Source organism: Hydractinia symbiolongicarpus, chromosome 11 (assembly GCF_029227915.1).
Source record: "Hydractinia symbiolongicarpus strain clone_291-10 chromosome 11, HSymV2.1, whole genome shotgun sequence".
In the NCBI taxonomy this organism is placed as follows: Eukaryota; Metazoa; Cnidaria; class Hydrozoa; order Anthoathecata; family Hydractiniidae; genus Hydractinia; species Hydractinia symbiolongicarpus.
In genome coordinates, this window is record NC_079885.1 from 14,572,459 (window position 1) to 14,587,337 (window position 14,879).

Here is a 14,879-nt window from a genome sequence, read left to right on the forward strand (position 1 = left end):
TGGTTGTCGTAAATAATGGATAGCGTTTGAAAAGAGCTTTCAAATGCACATAAACACGACATATTTCGGATAATCCAGTCAAGAAATATGACCTTTAAAATTTAAACCATTTTTGATGTAATGTGCTAATAAATCGTAGCTATCTGCCCGTTTGTTTGTCTACGACCATACCACGATGAACACACCTGTTCTCGTCCGATCACGGAAGTTAAGCATCGTCGAGCCGGGATAGTACTTGGATGGGGGACCGCCTGGGAACTCCCGGTGTCGTAGGCTATTGACTTTTTCACGTTACATTATTTATCATTACGAATGTGACGTATCTTGTTTACGCAATAGCCGCCGAGTAAATCAAGTAAGAGACATGATTAGAAGCTGCTTTTCCTTAAAAAGGGCTACAATCTTGCTGCAATAAATGCACCACGTCGCAAATGAATGGATTAAGAGCGTCAGACAAAGAAAATGGCGATGTAGTTACTTTGCTAATTAACTTTGTCATATGAAAATTAAGTCTAAAAGTACCCTAGATTGCCTTCGTTGGAACTTTTTACCGGAAATCTTAAAGCGCATGGTTGTCGTAATTAATGGATAGCACTTGAAATGAGCTTTCAAATGCACATAAACACGACCTATTTCGGATGCTCCAGTCAAGAAATATGACCTTTAAAATTTAAACCATTTTCGATGTAATGTGCTAATAAATCGTAGATATCTACCCGTATGTTTGTCTACGACCATACCACGATGAACACACCTGTTCTCGTCCATCACGGAAGTTAAGCATCGTCGGGCCGGGATAGTACTTGGATGGGGGACCGCCTGGGAACTCCAGGTGTCGTAGGCTATTGACTTTTTTACGTTACATTATTTATCATTACGACTGTGACGTATATTTTTTACGCAATAGCCGCTGAGTAAATCAAGTAAGAGACATGATTAGAAGTTGCTTTCCCTTAAAAAGGGCTACAATCTTGCTGCAATAAATGCGCCACGTCGCAAACGAATGGATTAAGAGCGTCAGACAAAGAAAATGGCGATGTAGTTTCTTTTCTAATTAACTTTGTCATATGAAAATTAAGTCTGAAAGTCCCCCAGATTGCCTTCGTTGGAACTTTTTACCGGAAATCTTAAAGCGCATGGTTGTCGTAAATAATGGATAGCGCTTGAAAAGAGCTTTCAAATGCACATAAACACGACATATTTCGGATAATCCAGTCAAGAAATATGACCTTTAAAGTTTAAACCATTTTCGATGAAATGTGCTAATAAATGGTAGATATCTGCCCGTTTTTTTGTCTACGACCATACCACGATGAACACACCTGTTCTCGTCCGATCACGGAAGTTAAGCATCGTCGGGCCGGGATAGTACTTGGATGGGGGACCGCCTGGGAACTCCCGGTGTCGTAGGCTATTGACTTTTTTACGTTACATTATTTATCATTACGACTGTGACGTATCTTTTTTACGCAATAGCCGCTGAGTAAATCAAGTAAGAGACATGATTTGAAGTTGCTTTCCCTTAAAAAGGGCTACAATCTTGCTGCAATAAATGCGCCACGTCGCAAATGAATGGATTAAGAGCGTCAGACAAAGAAAATGGCGATGTAGTTACTTTGCTAATTAACTTTGTCATATGAAAATTAAGTCTGAAAGTCCCCCAGATTGCCTTCGTTGGAACTTTTTACCGGAAATCTTAAAGCGCATGGTTGTCGTAAATAATGGATAGCGCTTGAAAAGAGCTTTCAAATGCACATAAACACGACCTATTGCGGATAATCCAGTCAAGAAATATGACCTTTAAAGTTTAAACCATTTTCGATGTAATGTGCTAATAAATCGTAGATATCTGCCCGTTTGTTTGTCTACGACCATACCACGATGAACACACCTGTTCTCGTCCGATCACGGAAGTTAAGCATCGTCGAGCCGGGATAGTACTTGGATGGGGGACCGCCTGGGAACTCCCGGTGTCGTAGGCTATTGACTTTTTCACGTTACATTATTTATCATTACGACTGTGACGTATCTTGTTTACGCAACAGCCGCCGAGTAAATCAAGTAAGAGACATGATTAGAAGCTGCTTTTCCTTAAAAAGGGCTACAATCTTGCTGCAATAAATGCACCACGTCGCAAATGAATGGATTAAGAGCGTCAGACAAAGAAAATGGCGATGTAGTTACTTTGCTAATTAACTTTGTCATATGAAAATTAAGTCTAAAAGTACCCTAGATTGCCTTCGTTGGAACTTTTTACCGGAAATCTTAAAGCGCATGGTTGTCGTAATTAATGGATAGCACTTGAAATGAGCTTTCAAATGCACATAAACACGACCTATTTCGGATGCTCCAGTCAAGAAATATGACCTTCAAAATTTAAACCATTTTCGATGTAATGTGCTAATAAATCGTAGATATCTACCCGTATGTTTGTCTACGACCATACCACGATGAACACACCTGTTCTCGTCCGATCACGGAAGTTAAGCATCGTCGGGCCGGGATAGTACTTGGATGAGGGACCGCCTGGGAACTCCCGGTGTCGTAGGCTATTGACTTTTTCACGTTACATTATTTATCATTACGACTGTGAGGTATCTTTTTTACGCAATAGCCGCTGAGTAAATCAAGTAAGGGACATGATTAGAAGTTTCTTTCCCCTAAAAAGGGCTACAATCTTGCTGCAATAAATGCGTCACGACGCAAATGAATGGATTAAGAGCGTCAGACAAAGAAAATGGCGATGTAGTTACTTTGCTAATTAACTTTGTCATATGAAAATTAAGTCTGAAAGTACCCTAGATTGCCTTCGTTGGAACTTTTTACCAGAAATCTTAAAGCGCATGGTTGTCGTAAATAATGGATAGCGTTTGAAAAGAGCTTTCAAATGCACATAAACACGACATATTTCGGATAATCCAGTCAAGAAATATGACCTTTAAAATTTAAACCATTTTTGATGTAATGTGCTAATAAATCGTAGATATCTGCCCGTTTGTTTGTCTACGACCATACCACGATGAACACACCTGTTCTCGTCCGATCACGGAAGTTAAGCATCGTCAAGCCGGGATAGTACTTGGATGGGGGACCGCCTGGGAACTCCTGGTGTCGTAGGCTATTGACTTTTTCACGTTACATTATTTATCATTACGACTGTGACGTATCTTGTTTACGCAATAGCCGCCGAGTAAATCAAGTAAGAGACATGATTAGAATTTGCTTTTCCTTAAAAAGGGCTACAATCTTGCTGCAATAAATGCACCACGTCGCAAATGAATGGATTAAGAGCGTCAGACAAAGAAAATGGCGATGTAGTTACTTTGCTAATTAACTTTGTCATATGAAAATTAAGTCTAAAAGTACCCTAGATTGCCTTCGTTGGAACTTTTTACCGGAAATCTTAAAGCGCATGGTTGTCGTAATTAATGGATAGCACTTGAAATGAGCTTTCAAATGCACATAAACACGACCTATTTCGGATGCTCCAGTCAAGAAATATGACCTTTAAAATTAAAACCATTTTCGATGTAATGTGCTAATAAATCGTAGATATCTACCCGTATGTTTGTCTACGACCATACCACGATGAACACACCTGTTCTCGTCCATCACGGAAGTTAAGCATCGTCGGGCCGGGATAGTACTTGGATGGGGGACCGCCTGGGAACTCCCGGTGTCGTAGGCTATTGACTTTTTTACGTTACATTATTTATCATTACGACTGTGACGTATCTTTTTTACGCAATAGCCGCTGAGTAAATCAAGTAAGAGACATAATTTGAAGTTGCTTTCCCTTAAAAAGGGCTACAATCTTGCTGCAATAAATGAACCACGTCGCAAATGAATGGATTAAGAGCGTCAGACAAAGAAAATGGCGATGTAGTTACTTTGCTAATTAACTTTGTCATATGAAAATTAAGTCGGAAAGTACCCCAGATTGCCTTCGTTGGAACTTTTTACCGGAAATCTTAAAGCGCATGGTTGTCGTAAATAATTGATAGCGCTTGAAAAGAGCTTTCAAATGCACATAAACACGACCTATTTCGGATGCTCCAGTTAAGAAATATGACCTTTAAAATTTAAACCATTTTCGATGTAATGTGCTAATAAATCGTAGATATCTACCCGTATGTTTGTCTACGACCATACCACGATGAACACACCTGTTCTCGTCCATCACGGAAGTTAAGCATCGTCGGGCCGGGATAGTACTTGGATGGGGGACCGCCTGGGAACTCCCGGTGTCGTAGGCTATTGACTTTTTTACGTTACATTATTTATCATTACGACTGTGACGTATCTTTTTTACGCAATAGCCGCTGAGTAAATCAAGTAAGAGACATGATTTGAAGTTGCTTTCCCTTAAAAAGGGCTACAATCTTGCTGCAATAAATGCGCCACGTCGCAAATGAATGGATTAAGAGCGTCAGACAAAGAAAATGGCGATGTAGTTACTTTGCTAATTAACTTTGTCATATGAAAATTAAGTCTGAAAGTCCCCCAGATTGCCTTCGTTGGAACTTTTTACCGGAAATCTTAAAGCGCATGGTTGTCGTAAATAATGGATAGCGCTTGAAAAGAGCTTTCAAATGCACATAAACACGACCTATTGCAGATAATCCAGTCAAGAAATATGACCTTTAAAGTTTAAACCATTTTCGATGTAATGTGCTAATAAATCGTAGATATCTGCCCGTTTGTTTGTCTACGACCATACCACGATGAACACACCTGTTCTCGTCCGATCACGGAAGTTAAGCATCGTCGGGCCGCGATAGTACTTGGATGGGGGACCGCCTGGGAACTCCCGGTGTCGTAGGCTATTGACTTTTTCACGTTACATTATTTATCATTACGATTGTGACGTATCTTTTTTACGCATTAGCCGCTGAGTAAATCAAGTAAGAGACATGATTAGAATTTGCTTTCCCTTAAAAAGGGCTACAATCTTGCTGCAATAAATGAACCACGTCGCAAATGAATGGATTAAGAGCGTCAGACAAAGAAAATGGCGATGTAGTTACTTTGCTAATTAACTTTGTCATATGAAAATTAAGTCTGAAAGTACCCCAGATTGCCTTCGTTGGAACTTTTTACCGGAAATCTTAAAGCGCATGGTTGTCGTAAATAATTGATAGCGCTTGAAAAGAGCTTTCAAATGCACATAAACACGACCTATTGCGGATAATCCAGTCAAAAATATGACCTTTAAAGTTTAAACCATTTTCGATGTAATGTGCCAATAAATCGTAGATATCTGCCCGTTTGTTTGTCTACGACCATACCACGATGAACACACCTGTTCTCGTCCGATCACGGAAGTTAAGCATCGTCGGGCCGGGATAGTACTTGATGGGGGAACCGCCTGAGATCTCCCGGTGTCGTAGGCTATTGACTTTTTCACGTTTCATTATTTATCATTACGACTGTGACGTATCTTTTTTACGCAATAGCCGCTAGGTAAATCAAGTAAGGGACATGATTAGAAGTTTCTTTCCCCTAAAAAGGGCTACAATCTTGATGCAATAAATGCGCCACGTCGCAAATGAATGGATTAAGAGCGTCAGACAAAGAAAATGGCGATGTAGTTACTTTGCTAATTAACTTTGTCATAAGAAAATTAAGTCTGAAAGTACCCTAGATTGCCTTCGTTGGAACTTTTTACCGGAAATCTTAAAGCGCATGGTTGTCGTAAATAATGGATAGCGCTTGAAAAGAGCTTTCAAATGCACATAAACACGACATATTTCGGATAATCCAGTCAAGAAATATGACCTTTAAAATTTAAACCATTTTCGATGTAATGTGCTAATAATTCGTAGATATCTGCCCGTTTGTTTGTCTACGACCATACCAGGATGAACACACCTGTTCTCGTACGATCACGGAAGTTAAGCATTGTCGGGCCGGGATAGTACTTGGATGGGGGACCGCCTGGGAACTCCCGGTGTCGTAGGCTATTGACTTTTTCACGTTACATTATTTATCATTACGACTGTGACGTATCTTTTTGACGCAATAGCCGCTGAGTAAATCAAGTAAGGGACTTGATTAAAAGTTTCTTTCCCTTCAAAACGGCTACGATCTGGCTGCAATAAATGCTCCACGTTGCAAATGAATGGATTACGAGCGTCAGACAAAGAAAATGGCGATGTAGTTAATTTGCTAAATAACTTTGTCATATGAAAATTAAGTCTGAAAGTACCTTAGATTGCCTTCGTTGGAACTTTTTACCGGAAATCTTAAAGCGCATGGTTGTCGTAAATAATCGATAGCGCTTGAAAAGAGCTTTCAAATGCACATAAACACGACATATTTCGGATAATCCAGTCAAGAAATATGACCTTTAAAGTTTAAACCATTTTCGATGTAATGTGCTAATAAATCGTAGATATCTGCCCGTTTGTTTGTCTACGACCATACCACGATGAACACACCTGTTCTCGTCCGATCACGGAAGTTAAGCATCGTCGGGCCGGGATAGTACTTGGATGGGGGAACCGCCTGGGATCTCCCGGTGTCGTAGGCTATTGACTTTTTCACGTTACATTATTTATCATTACGACTGTGACGTATCTTTTTGACGCAATAGCCGCTGAGTAAATCAAGTAAGGGACTTGATTAAAAGTTTCTTTCCCTTCAAAACGGCTACGATCTGGCTGCAATAAATGCTCCACGTTGCAAATGAATGGATTACGAGCGTCAGACAAAGAAAATGGCGATGTAGTTAATTTGCTAAATAACTTTGTCATATGAAAATTAAGTCTGAAAGTACCTTAGATTGCCTTCGTTGGAACTTTTTACCGGAAATCTTAAAGCGCATGGTTGTCGTAAATAATCGATAGCGCTTGAAAAGAGCTTTCAAATGCACATAAACACGACATATTTCGGATAATCCAGTCAAGAAATATGACCTTTAAAGTTTAAACCATTTTCGATGTAATGTGCTAATAAATCGTAGATATCTGCCCGTTTGTTTGTCTACGACCATACCACGATGAACACACCTGTTCTCGTCCGATCACGGAAGTTAAGCATCGTCGGGCCGGGATAGTACTTGGATGGGGGACCGCCTGGGAACTCCCGGTGTCGTAGGCTATTGACTTTTTCACGTTACATTATTTATCATTACGACTGTGACGTATCTTTTTTACGCAATAGCCGCTGAGTTAATCAAGTAAGGGACATGATTAGAAGTTTCTTTCCCCTAAAAAGGGCTACAATCTTGCTGCACAAAATGCGTCACTACGCAAATGAATGGATTAAGAGCGTCAGACAAAGAAAATGGCGATGTAGTTACTTTGCTAATTAACTTTGTCATATGAAAATTAAGTCTGAAAGTACCCTAGATTGCCTTCGTTGGAACTTTTTACCAGAAATCTTAAAGCGCATGGTTGTCGTAAATAATGGATAGCGTTTGAAAAGAGCTTTCAAATGCACATAAACACGACATATTTCGGATAATCCAGTCAAGAAATATGACCTTTAAAGTTTAAACCATTTTCGATGTAATGTGCTAATAAATCGTAGATATCTGCCCGTTTGTTTGTCTACGACCATACCACGATGAACACACCTGTTCTCGTCCGATCACGGAAGTTAAGCATCGTCGGGCCGGGATAGTACTTGGATGGGGACCGCCTGGGAACTCCCGGTGTCGTAGGCTATTGACTTTTTCACGTTACATTATTTATCATTACGACTGTGACGTATCTTTTTGACGCAATAGCCGCTGAGTAAATCAAGTAAGGGACTTGATTAGAAGTTTCTTTCCCTTTAAAACGGCTACGATCTGGCTGCAATAAATGCTCCACGTCGCAAATGAATGGATTACGAGCGTCAGACAAAGAAAATGGCGATGTAGTTAATTTGCTAAATAACTTTGTCATATGAAAATTAAGTCTGAAAGTACCTTAGATTGCCTTCGTTGGAACTTTTTACCGGAAATCTTAAAGCGCATGGTTGTCGTAAATAATCGATAGCGCTTGAAAAGAGCTTTCAAATGCACATAAACACGACATATTTCGGATGATCCAGTCAAGAAATATGACCTTTAAAGTTTAAACCATTTTCGATGTAATGTGCTAATAAATCGTAGATATCTGCCCGTTTGTTTGTCTACGACCATACCACGATGAACACACCTGTTCTCGTCCGATCACGGAAGTTAAGCATCGTCGGGCCGGGATAGTACTTGGATGGGGGACCGCCTGGGAACTCCCGGTGTCGTAGGCTATTGACTTTTTCACGTTACATTATTTATCATTACGACTGTGACGTATCTTTTTTACGCAATAGCCGCTGAGTAAATCAAGTAAGGGACATGATTAGAAGTTTCTTTCCCCTAAAAAGGGCTACAATCTTGCTGCAATAAATGCGTCACGACGCAAATGAATGGATTAAGAGCGTCAGACAAAGAAAATGGCGATGTAGTTACTTTGCTAATTAACTTTGTCATATGAAAATTAAGTCTGAAAGTACCCTAGATTGCCTTCGTTGGAACTTTTTACCAGAAATCTTAAAGCGCATGGTTGTCGTAAATAATGGATAGCGTTTGAAAAGAGCTTTCAAATGCACATAAACACGACATATTTCGGATAATCCAGTCAAGAAATATGACCTTTAAAGTTTAAACCATTTTCGATGTAATGTGCTAATAAATCGTAGATATCTGCGCGTTTGTTTGTCTACGACCATACCACGATGAACACACCTGTTCTCGTCCGATCACGGAAGTTAAGCATCGTCGGGGCGGGATAGTACTTGGATGGGGGACCGCCTGGGAACTCCCGGTGTCGTAGGCTATTGACTTTTTCACGTTACATTATTTATCATTACGACTGTGACGTATCTTTTTTACGCAATAGCCGCTGAGTTAATCAAGTAAGGGACGTGATTAGAAGTTTCTTTCCCCTAAAAAGGGCTACAATCTTGCTGCACAAAATGCGTCACGACGCAAATGAATGGATTAAGAGCGTCAGACAAAGAAAATGGCGATGTAGTTACTTTGCTAATTAACTTTGTCATATGAAAATTAAGTCTGAAAGTACCCTAGATTGCCTTCGTTGGAACTTTTTACCAGAAATCTTAAAGCGCATGGTAGTCGTAAATAATGGATAGCGTTTGAAAAGAGCTTTCAAATGCACATAAACACGACATATTTCGGATAATCCAGTCAAGAAATATGACCTTTAAAATTTAAACCATTTTCGATGTAATGTGCTAATAATTCGTAGATATCTGCCCGTTTGTTTGTCTACGACCATACCAGGATGAACACACCTGTTCTCGTACGATCACGGAAGTTAAGCATCGTCGGGCCGGGATAGTACTTGGATGGGGGACCGCCTGGGAACTCCCGGTGTCGAAGGCTATTGACTTTTTCACGTTACATTATTTATCATTACGACTGTGACGTATCTTTTTGACGCAATAGCCGCTGAGTAAATCAAGTAAGGGACTTGATTAGAAGTTTCTTTCCCTTCAAAACGGCTACGATCTGGCTGCAATAAATGCTCCACGTCGCAAATGAATGGATTACGAGCGTCAGACAAAGAAAATGGCGATGTAGTTAATTTGCTAAATAACTTTGTCATATGAAAATTAAGTCTGAAAGTACCTTAGATTGCCTTCGTTGGAACTTTTTACCGGAAATCTTAAAGCGCATGGTTGTCGTAAATAATCGATAGCGCTTGAAAAGAGCTTTCAAATGCACATAAACACGACATATTTCGGATAATCCAGTCAAGAAATATAACCTTTAAAGTTTAAACCATTTTCGATGTAATGTGCTAATAAATCGTAGATATCTGCCCGTTTGTTTGTCTACGACCATACCACGATGAACACACCTGTTCTCGTCCGATCACGGAAGTTAAGCATCGTCGGGCCGGGATAGTACTTGGATGGGGGACCGCCTGGGAACTCCCGGTGTCGTAGGCTATTGACTTTTTCACGTTACATTATTTATCATTACGACTGTGACGTATCTTTTTTACGCAATAGCCGCTGAGTAAATCAAGTAAGGGACATGATTAGAAGTTTCTTTCCCCTAAAAAGGGCTACAATCTTGCTGCAATAAATGCGTCACGACGCAAATGAATGGATTAAGAGCGTCAGACAAAGAAAATGGCGATGTAGTTACTTTGCTAATTAACTTTGTCATATGAAAATTAAGTCTGAAAGTACCCTAGATTGCCTTCGTTGGAACTTTTTACCAGAAATCTTATAGCGCATGGTTGTCGTAAATAATGGATAGCGTTTGAAAAGAGCTTTCAAATGCACATAAACACGACATATTTCGGATAATCCAGTCAAGAAATATGACCTTTAAAGTTTAAACCATTTTTGATGTAATGTGCTAATAAATCGTAGATATCTGCCCGTTTGTTTGTCTACGACCATACCACGATGAACACACCTGTTCTCGTCCGATCACGGAAGTTAAGCATCGTCGAGCCGGGATAGTACTTGGATGGGGGACCGCCTGGGAACTCCCGGTGTCGTAGGCTATTGACTTTTTCACGTTACATTATTTATCATTACGACTGTGACGTATCTTGTTTACGCAATAGCCGCCGAGTAAATCAAGTAAGAGACATGATTAGAAGCTGCTTTTCCTTAAAAAGGGCTACAATCTTGCTGCAATAAATGCACCACGTCGCAAATGAATGGATTAAGAGCGTCAGACAAAGAAAATGGCGATGTAGTTACTTTGCTAATTAACTTTGTCATATGAAAATTAAGTCTAAAAGTACCCTAGATTGCCTTCGTTGGAACTTTTTACCGGAAATCTTAAAGCGCATGGTTGTCGTAATTAATGGATAGCACTTGAAATGAGCTTTCAAATGCACATAAACACGACCTATTTCGGATGCGCCAGTCAAGAAATATGACCTTTAAAATTTAAACCATTTTCGATGTAATGTGCTAATAAATCGTAGATATCTACCCGTATGTTTGTCTACGACCATACCACGATGAACACACCTGTTCTCGTCCGATCACGGAAGTTAAGCATCGTCGGGCCGGGATAGTACTTGGATGGGGGACCGCCTGGGAACTCCCGGTGTCGTAGGCTATTGACTTTTTCACGTTACATTATTTATCATTACGACTGTGACGTATCTTTTTTACGCAATAGCCGCTGAGTAAATCAAGTAAGGGACATGATTAGAAGTTTCTTTCCCCTAATAAGGGCTACAATCTTGCTGCAATAAATGCGTCACGACGCAAATGAATGGATTAAGAGCGTCAGACAAAGAAAATGGCGATGTAGTTACTTTGCTAATTAACTTTGTCATATGAAAATTAAGTCTGAAAGTACCCTAGATTGCCTTCGTTGGAACTTTTTACCAGAAATCTTAAAGCGCATGGTTGTCGTAAATAATGGATAGCGTTTGAAAAGAGCTTTCAAATGCACATAAACACGACATATTTCGGATAATCCAGTCAAGAAATATGACCTTTAAAGTTTAAACCATTTTCGATGTAATGTGCTAATAAATCGTAGATATCTGCCCGTTTGTTTGTCTACGACCATACCACGATGAACACACCTGTTCTCGTCCGATCACGGAAGTTAAGCATCGTCGGGGCGGGATAGTACTTGGATGGGGGACCGCCTGGGAACTCCCGGTGTCGTAGGCTATTGACTTTTTCACGTTACATTATTTATCATTACGACTGTGACGTATCTTTTTTACGCAATAGCCGCTGAGTTAATCAAGTAAGGGACGTGATTAGAAGTTTCTTTCCCCTAAAAAGGGCTACAATCTTGCTGCACAAAATGCGTCACGACGCAAATGAATGGATTAAGAGCGTCAGACAAAGAAAATGGCGATGTAGTTACTTTGCTAATTAACTTTGTCATATGAAAATTAAGTCTGAAAGTACCCTAGATTGCCTTCGTTGGAACTTTTTACCAGAAATCTTAAAGCGCATGGTAGTCGTAAATAATGGATAGCGTTTGAAAAGAGCTTTCAAATGCACATAAACACGACATATTTCGGATAATCCAGTCAAGAAATATGACCTTTAAAATTTAAACCATTTTCGATGTAATGTGCTAATAATTCGTAGATATCTGCCCGTTTGTTTGTCTACGACCATACCAGGATGAACACACCTGTTCTCGTACGATCACGGAAGTTAAGCATCGTCGGGCCGGGATAGTACTTGGATGGGGGACCGCCTGGGAACTCCCGGTGTCGAAGGCTATTGACTTTTTCACGTTACATTATTTATCATTACGACTGTGACGTATCTTTTTGACGCAATAGCCGCTGAGTAAATCAAGTAAGGGACTTGATTAGAAGTTTCTTTCCCTTCAAAACGGCTACGATCTGGCTGCAATAAATGCTCCACGTCGCAAATGAATGGATTACGAGCGTCAGACAAAGAAAATGGCGATGTAGTTAATTTGCTAAATAACTTTGTCATATGAAAATTAAGTCTGAAAGTACCTTAGATTGCCTTCGTTGGAACTTTTTACCGGAAATCTTAAAGCGCATGGTTGTCGTAAATAATCGATAGCGCTTGAAAAGAGCTTTCAAATGCACATAAACACGACATATTTCGGATAATCCAGTCAAGAAATATAACCTTTAAAGTTTAAACCATTTTCGATGTAATGTGCTAATAAATCGTAGATATCTGCCCGTTTGTTTGTCTACGACCATACCACGATGAACACACCTGTTCTCGTCCGATCACGGAAGTTAAGCATCGTCGGGCCGGGATAGTACTTGGATGGGGGACCGCCTGGGAACTCCCGGTGTCGTAGGCTATTGACTTTTTCACGTTACATTATTTATCATTACGACTGTGACGTATCTTTTTTACGCAATAGCCGCTGAGTAAATCAAGTAAGGGACATGATTAGAAGTTTCTTTCCCCTAAAAAGGGCTACAATCTTGCTGCAATAAATGCGTCACGACGCAAATGAATGGATTAAGAGCGTCAGACAAAGAAAATGGCGATGTAGTTACTTTGCTAATTAACTTTGTCATATGAAAATTAAGTCTGAAAGTACCCTAGATTGCCTTCGTTGGAACTTTTTACCAGAAATCTTATAGCGCATGGTTGTCGTAAATAATGGATAGCGTTTGAAAAGAGCTTTCAAATGCACATAAACACGACATATTTCGGATAATCCAGTCAAGAAATATGACCTTTAAAGTTTAAACCATTTTTGATGTAATGTGCTAATAAATCGTAGATATCTGCCCGTTTGTTTGTCTACGACCATACCACGATGAACACACCTGTTCTCGTCCGATCACGGAAGTTAAGCATCGTCGAGCCGGGATAGTACTTGGATGGGGGACCGCCTGGGAACTCCCGGTGTCGTAGGCTATTGACTTTTTCACGTTACATTATTTATCATTACGACTGTGACGTATCTTGTTTACGCAATAGCCGCCGAGTAAATCAAGTAAGAGACATGATTAGAAGCTGCTTTTCCTTAAAAAGGGCTACAATCTTGCTGCAATAAATGCACCACGTCGCAAATGAATGGATTAAGAGCGTCAGACAAAGAAAATGGCGATGTAGTTACTTTGCTAATTAACTTTGTCATATGAAAATTAAGTCTAAAAGTACCCTAGATTGCCTTCGTTGGAACTTTTTACCGGAAATCTTAAAGCGCATGGTTGTCGTAATTAATGGATAGCACTTGAAATGAGCTTTCAAATGCACATAAACACGACCTATTTCGGATGCGCCAGTCAAGAAATATGACCTTTAAAATTTAAACCATTTTCGATGTAATGTGCTAATAAATCGTAGATATCTACCCGTATGTTTGTCTACGACCATACCACGATGAACACACCTGTTCTCGTCCGATCACGGAAGTTAAGCATCGTCGGGCCGGGATAGTACTTGGATGGGGGACCGCCTGGGAACTCCCGGTGTCGTAGGCTATTGACTTTTTCACGTTACATTATTTATCATTACGACTGTGACGTATCTTTTTTACGCAATAGCCGCTGAGTTAATCAAGTAAGGGACATGATTAGAAGTTTCTTTCCCCTAAAAAGGGCTACAATCTTGCTGCACAAAATGCGTCACGACGCAAATGAATGGATTAAGAGCGTCAGACAAAGAAAATGGCGATGTAGTTACTTTGCTAATTAACTTTGTCATATGAAAATTAAGTCTGAAAGTACCCTAGATTGCCTTCGTTGGAACTTTTTACCAGAAATCTTAAAGCGCATGGTTGTCGTAAATAATGGATAGCGTTTGAAAAGAGCTTTCAAATGCACATAAACACGACATATTTCGGATAATCCAGTCAAGAAATATGACCTTTAAAGTTTAAACCATTTTCGATGTAATGTGCTAATAAATCGTAGATATCTGCCCGTTTGTTTGTCTACGACCATACCACGATGAACACACCTGTTCTCGTCCGATCACGGAAGTTAAGCATCGTCGGGGCGGGATAGTACTTGGATGGGGGACCGCCTGGGAACTCCCGGTGTCGTAGGCTATTGACTTTTTCACGTTACATTATTTATCATTACGACTGTGACGTATCTTTTTTACGCAATAGCCGCTGAGTTAATCAAGTAAGGGACGTGATTAGAAGTTTCTTTCCCCTAAAAAGGGCTACAATCTTGCTGCACAAAATGCGTCACGACGCAAATGAATGGATTAAGAGCGTCAGACAAAGAAAATGGCGATGTAGTTACTTTGCTAATTAACTTTGTCATATGAAAATTAAGTCTGAAAGTACCCTAGATTGCCTTCGTTGGAACTTTTTACCAGAAATCTTAAAGCGCATGGTAGTCGTAAATAATGGATAGCGTTTGAAAAGAGCTTTCAAATGCACATAAACACGACATATTTCGGATAATCCAGTCAAGAAATAT

The 14,879-nt window shown here is 40.0% G+C and overlaps 26 non-coding genes across 26 annotated transcripts; all 26 read left to right on the forward strand.

Moving 5' to 3' along the window:
* Window positions 1-157: 157 nt before the first annotated feature.
* Window positions 158-276, forward strand: LOC130616543 (5S ribosomal RNA). The gene has a single exon (XR_008977624.1). It is a non-coding gene; the product is annotated as a 5S ribosomal RNA (ribosomal RNA).
* Window positions 277-726: 450 nt separating this feature from the next.
* LOC130617770 (5S ribosomal RNA) lies at window positions 727-844 on the forward strand. The gene has a single exon (XR_008978846.1). It is a non-coding gene; the product is annotated as a 5S ribosomal RNA (ribosomal RNA).
* A 450-nt stretch (window positions 845-1,294) lies between these two features.
* On the forward strand, window positions 1,295-1,413 carry LOC130614970 (5S ribosomal RNA). The gene has a single exon (XR_008976061.1). It is a non-coding gene; the product is annotated as a 5S ribosomal RNA (ribosomal RNA).
* A 450-nt stretch (window positions 1,414-1,863) lies between these two features.
* Window positions 1,864-1,982, forward strand: LOC130616544 (5S ribosomal RNA). Its single transcript, XR_008977625.1, has one exon. It is a non-coding gene; the product is annotated as a 5S ribosomal RNA (ribosomal RNA).
* Window positions 1,983-2,432: 450 nt separating this feature from the next.
* LOC130616614 (5S ribosomal RNA) lies at window positions 2,433-2,551 on the forward strand. The gene has a single exon (XR_008977695.1). It is a non-coding gene; the product is annotated as a 5S ribosomal RNA (ribosomal RNA).
* Window positions 2,552-3,001: 450 nt separating this feature from the next.
* LOC130617405 (5S ribosomal RNA) lies at window positions 3,002-3,120 on the forward strand. The gene has a single exon (XR_008978482.1). It is a non-coding gene; the product is annotated as a 5S ribosomal RNA (ribosomal RNA).
* Window positions 3,121-3,570: 450 nt separating this feature from the next.
* LOC130617894 (5S ribosomal RNA) lies at window positions 3,571-3,688 on the forward strand. The gene has a single exon (XR_008978971.1). It is a non-coding gene; the product is annotated as a 5S ribosomal RNA (ribosomal RNA).
* Window positions 3,689-4,138: 450 nt separating this feature from the next.
* On the forward strand, window positions 4,139-4,256 carry LOC130617895 (5S ribosomal RNA). The gene has a single exon (XR_008978972.1). It is a non-coding gene; the product is annotated as a 5S ribosomal RNA (ribosomal RNA).
* Window positions 4,257-4,706: 450 nt separating this feature from the next.
* LOC130617047 (5S ribosomal RNA) lies at window positions 4,707-4,825 on the forward strand. The gene has a single exon (XR_008978126.1). It is a non-coding gene; the product is annotated as a 5S ribosomal RNA (ribosomal RNA).
* A 449-nt stretch (window positions 4,826-5,274) lies between these two features.
* On the forward strand, window positions 5,275-5,393 carry LOC130618370 (5S ribosomal RNA). The gene has a single exon (XR_008979444.1). It is a non-coding gene; the product is annotated as a 5S ribosomal RNA (ribosomal RNA).
* A 450-nt stretch (window positions 5,394-5,843) lies between these two features.
* On the forward strand, window positions 5,844-5,962 carry LOC130617549 (5S ribosomal RNA). Its single transcript, XR_008978626.1, has one exon. It is a non-coding gene; the product is annotated as a 5S ribosomal RNA (ribosomal RNA).
* A 450-nt stretch (window positions 5,963-6,412) lies between these two features.
* Window positions 6,413-6,532, forward strand: LOC130618136 (5S ribosomal RNA). The gene has a single exon (XR_008979210.1). It is a non-coding gene; the product is annotated as a 5S ribosomal RNA (ribosomal RNA).
* Window positions 6,533-6,982: 450 nt separating this feature from the next.
* Window positions 6,983-7,101, forward strand: LOC130614972 (5S ribosomal RNA). Its single transcript, XR_008976062.1, has one exon. It is a non-coding gene; the product is annotated as a 5S ribosomal RNA (ribosomal RNA).
* Window positions 7,102-7,551: 450 nt separating this feature from the next.
* LOC130616921 (5S ribosomal RNA) lies at window positions 7,552-7,669 on the forward strand. Its single transcript, XR_008977999.1, has one exon. It is a non-coding gene; the product is annotated as a 5S ribosomal RNA (ribosomal RNA).
* A 450-nt stretch (window positions 7,670-8,119) lies between these two features.
* Window positions 8,120-8,238, forward strand: LOC130614973 (5S ribosomal RNA). Its single transcript, XR_008976063.1, has one exon. It is a non-coding gene; the product is annotated as a 5S ribosomal RNA (ribosomal RNA).
* Window positions 8,239-8,688: 450 nt separating this feature from the next.
* Window positions 8,689-8,807, forward strand: LOC130617076 (5S ribosomal RNA). The gene has a single exon (XR_008978154.1). It is a non-coding gene; the product is annotated as a 5S ribosomal RNA (ribosomal RNA).
* Window positions 8,808-9,257: 450 nt separating this feature from the next.
* On the forward strand, window positions 9,258-9,376 carry LOC130617960 (5S ribosomal RNA). Its single transcript, XR_008979035.1, has one exon. It is a non-coding gene; the product is annotated as a 5S ribosomal RNA (ribosomal RNA).
* Window positions 9,377-9,826: 450 nt separating this feature from the next.
* On the forward strand, window positions 9,827-9,945 carry LOC130614974 (5S ribosomal RNA). The gene has a single exon (XR_008976064.1). It is a non-coding gene; the product is annotated as a 5S ribosomal RNA (ribosomal RNA).
* A 450-nt stretch (window positions 9,946-10,395) lies between these two features.
* Window positions 10,396-10,514, forward strand: LOC130616545 (5S ribosomal RNA). Its single transcript, XR_008977626.1, has one exon. It is a non-coding gene; the product is annotated as a 5S ribosomal RNA (ribosomal RNA).
* A 450-nt stretch (window positions 10,515-10,964) lies between these two features.
* LOC130614975 (5S ribosomal RNA) lies at window positions 10,965-11,083 on the forward strand. The gene has a single exon (XR_008976065.1). It is a non-coding gene; the product is annotated as a 5S ribosomal RNA (ribosomal RNA).
* Window positions 11,084-11,533: 450 nt separating this feature from the next.
* On the forward strand, window positions 11,534-11,652 carry LOC130617077 (5S ribosomal RNA). The gene has a single exon (XR_008978155.1). It is a non-coding gene; the product is annotated as a 5S ribosomal RNA (ribosomal RNA).
* A 450-nt stretch (window positions 11,653-12,102) lies between these two features.
* On the forward strand, window positions 12,103-12,221 carry LOC130617961 (5S ribosomal RNA). Its single transcript, XR_008979037.1, has one exon. It is a non-coding gene; the product is annotated as a 5S ribosomal RNA (ribosomal RNA).
* Window positions 12,222-12,671: 450 nt separating this feature from the next.
* LOC130614976 (5S ribosomal RNA) lies at window positions 12,672-12,790 on the forward strand. The gene has a single exon (XR_008976067.1). It is a non-coding gene; the product is annotated as a 5S ribosomal RNA (ribosomal RNA).
* A 450-nt stretch (window positions 12,791-13,240) lies between these two features.
* On the forward strand, window positions 13,241-13,359 carry LOC130616546 (5S ribosomal RNA). The gene has a single exon (XR_008977627.1). It is a non-coding gene; the product is annotated as a 5S ribosomal RNA (ribosomal RNA).
* Window positions 13,360-13,809: 450 nt separating this feature from the next.
* On the forward strand, window positions 13,810-13,928 carry LOC130614977 (5S ribosomal RNA). The gene has a single exon (XR_008976068.1). It is a non-coding gene; the product is annotated as a 5S ribosomal RNA (ribosomal RNA).
* Window positions 13,929-14,378: 450 nt separating this feature from the next.
* On the forward strand, window positions 14,379-14,497 carry LOC130617078 (5S ribosomal RNA). The gene has a single exon (XR_008978157.1). It is a non-coding gene; the product is annotated as a 5S ribosomal RNA (ribosomal RNA).
* Window positions 14,498-14,879: the final 382 nt, after the last annotated feature.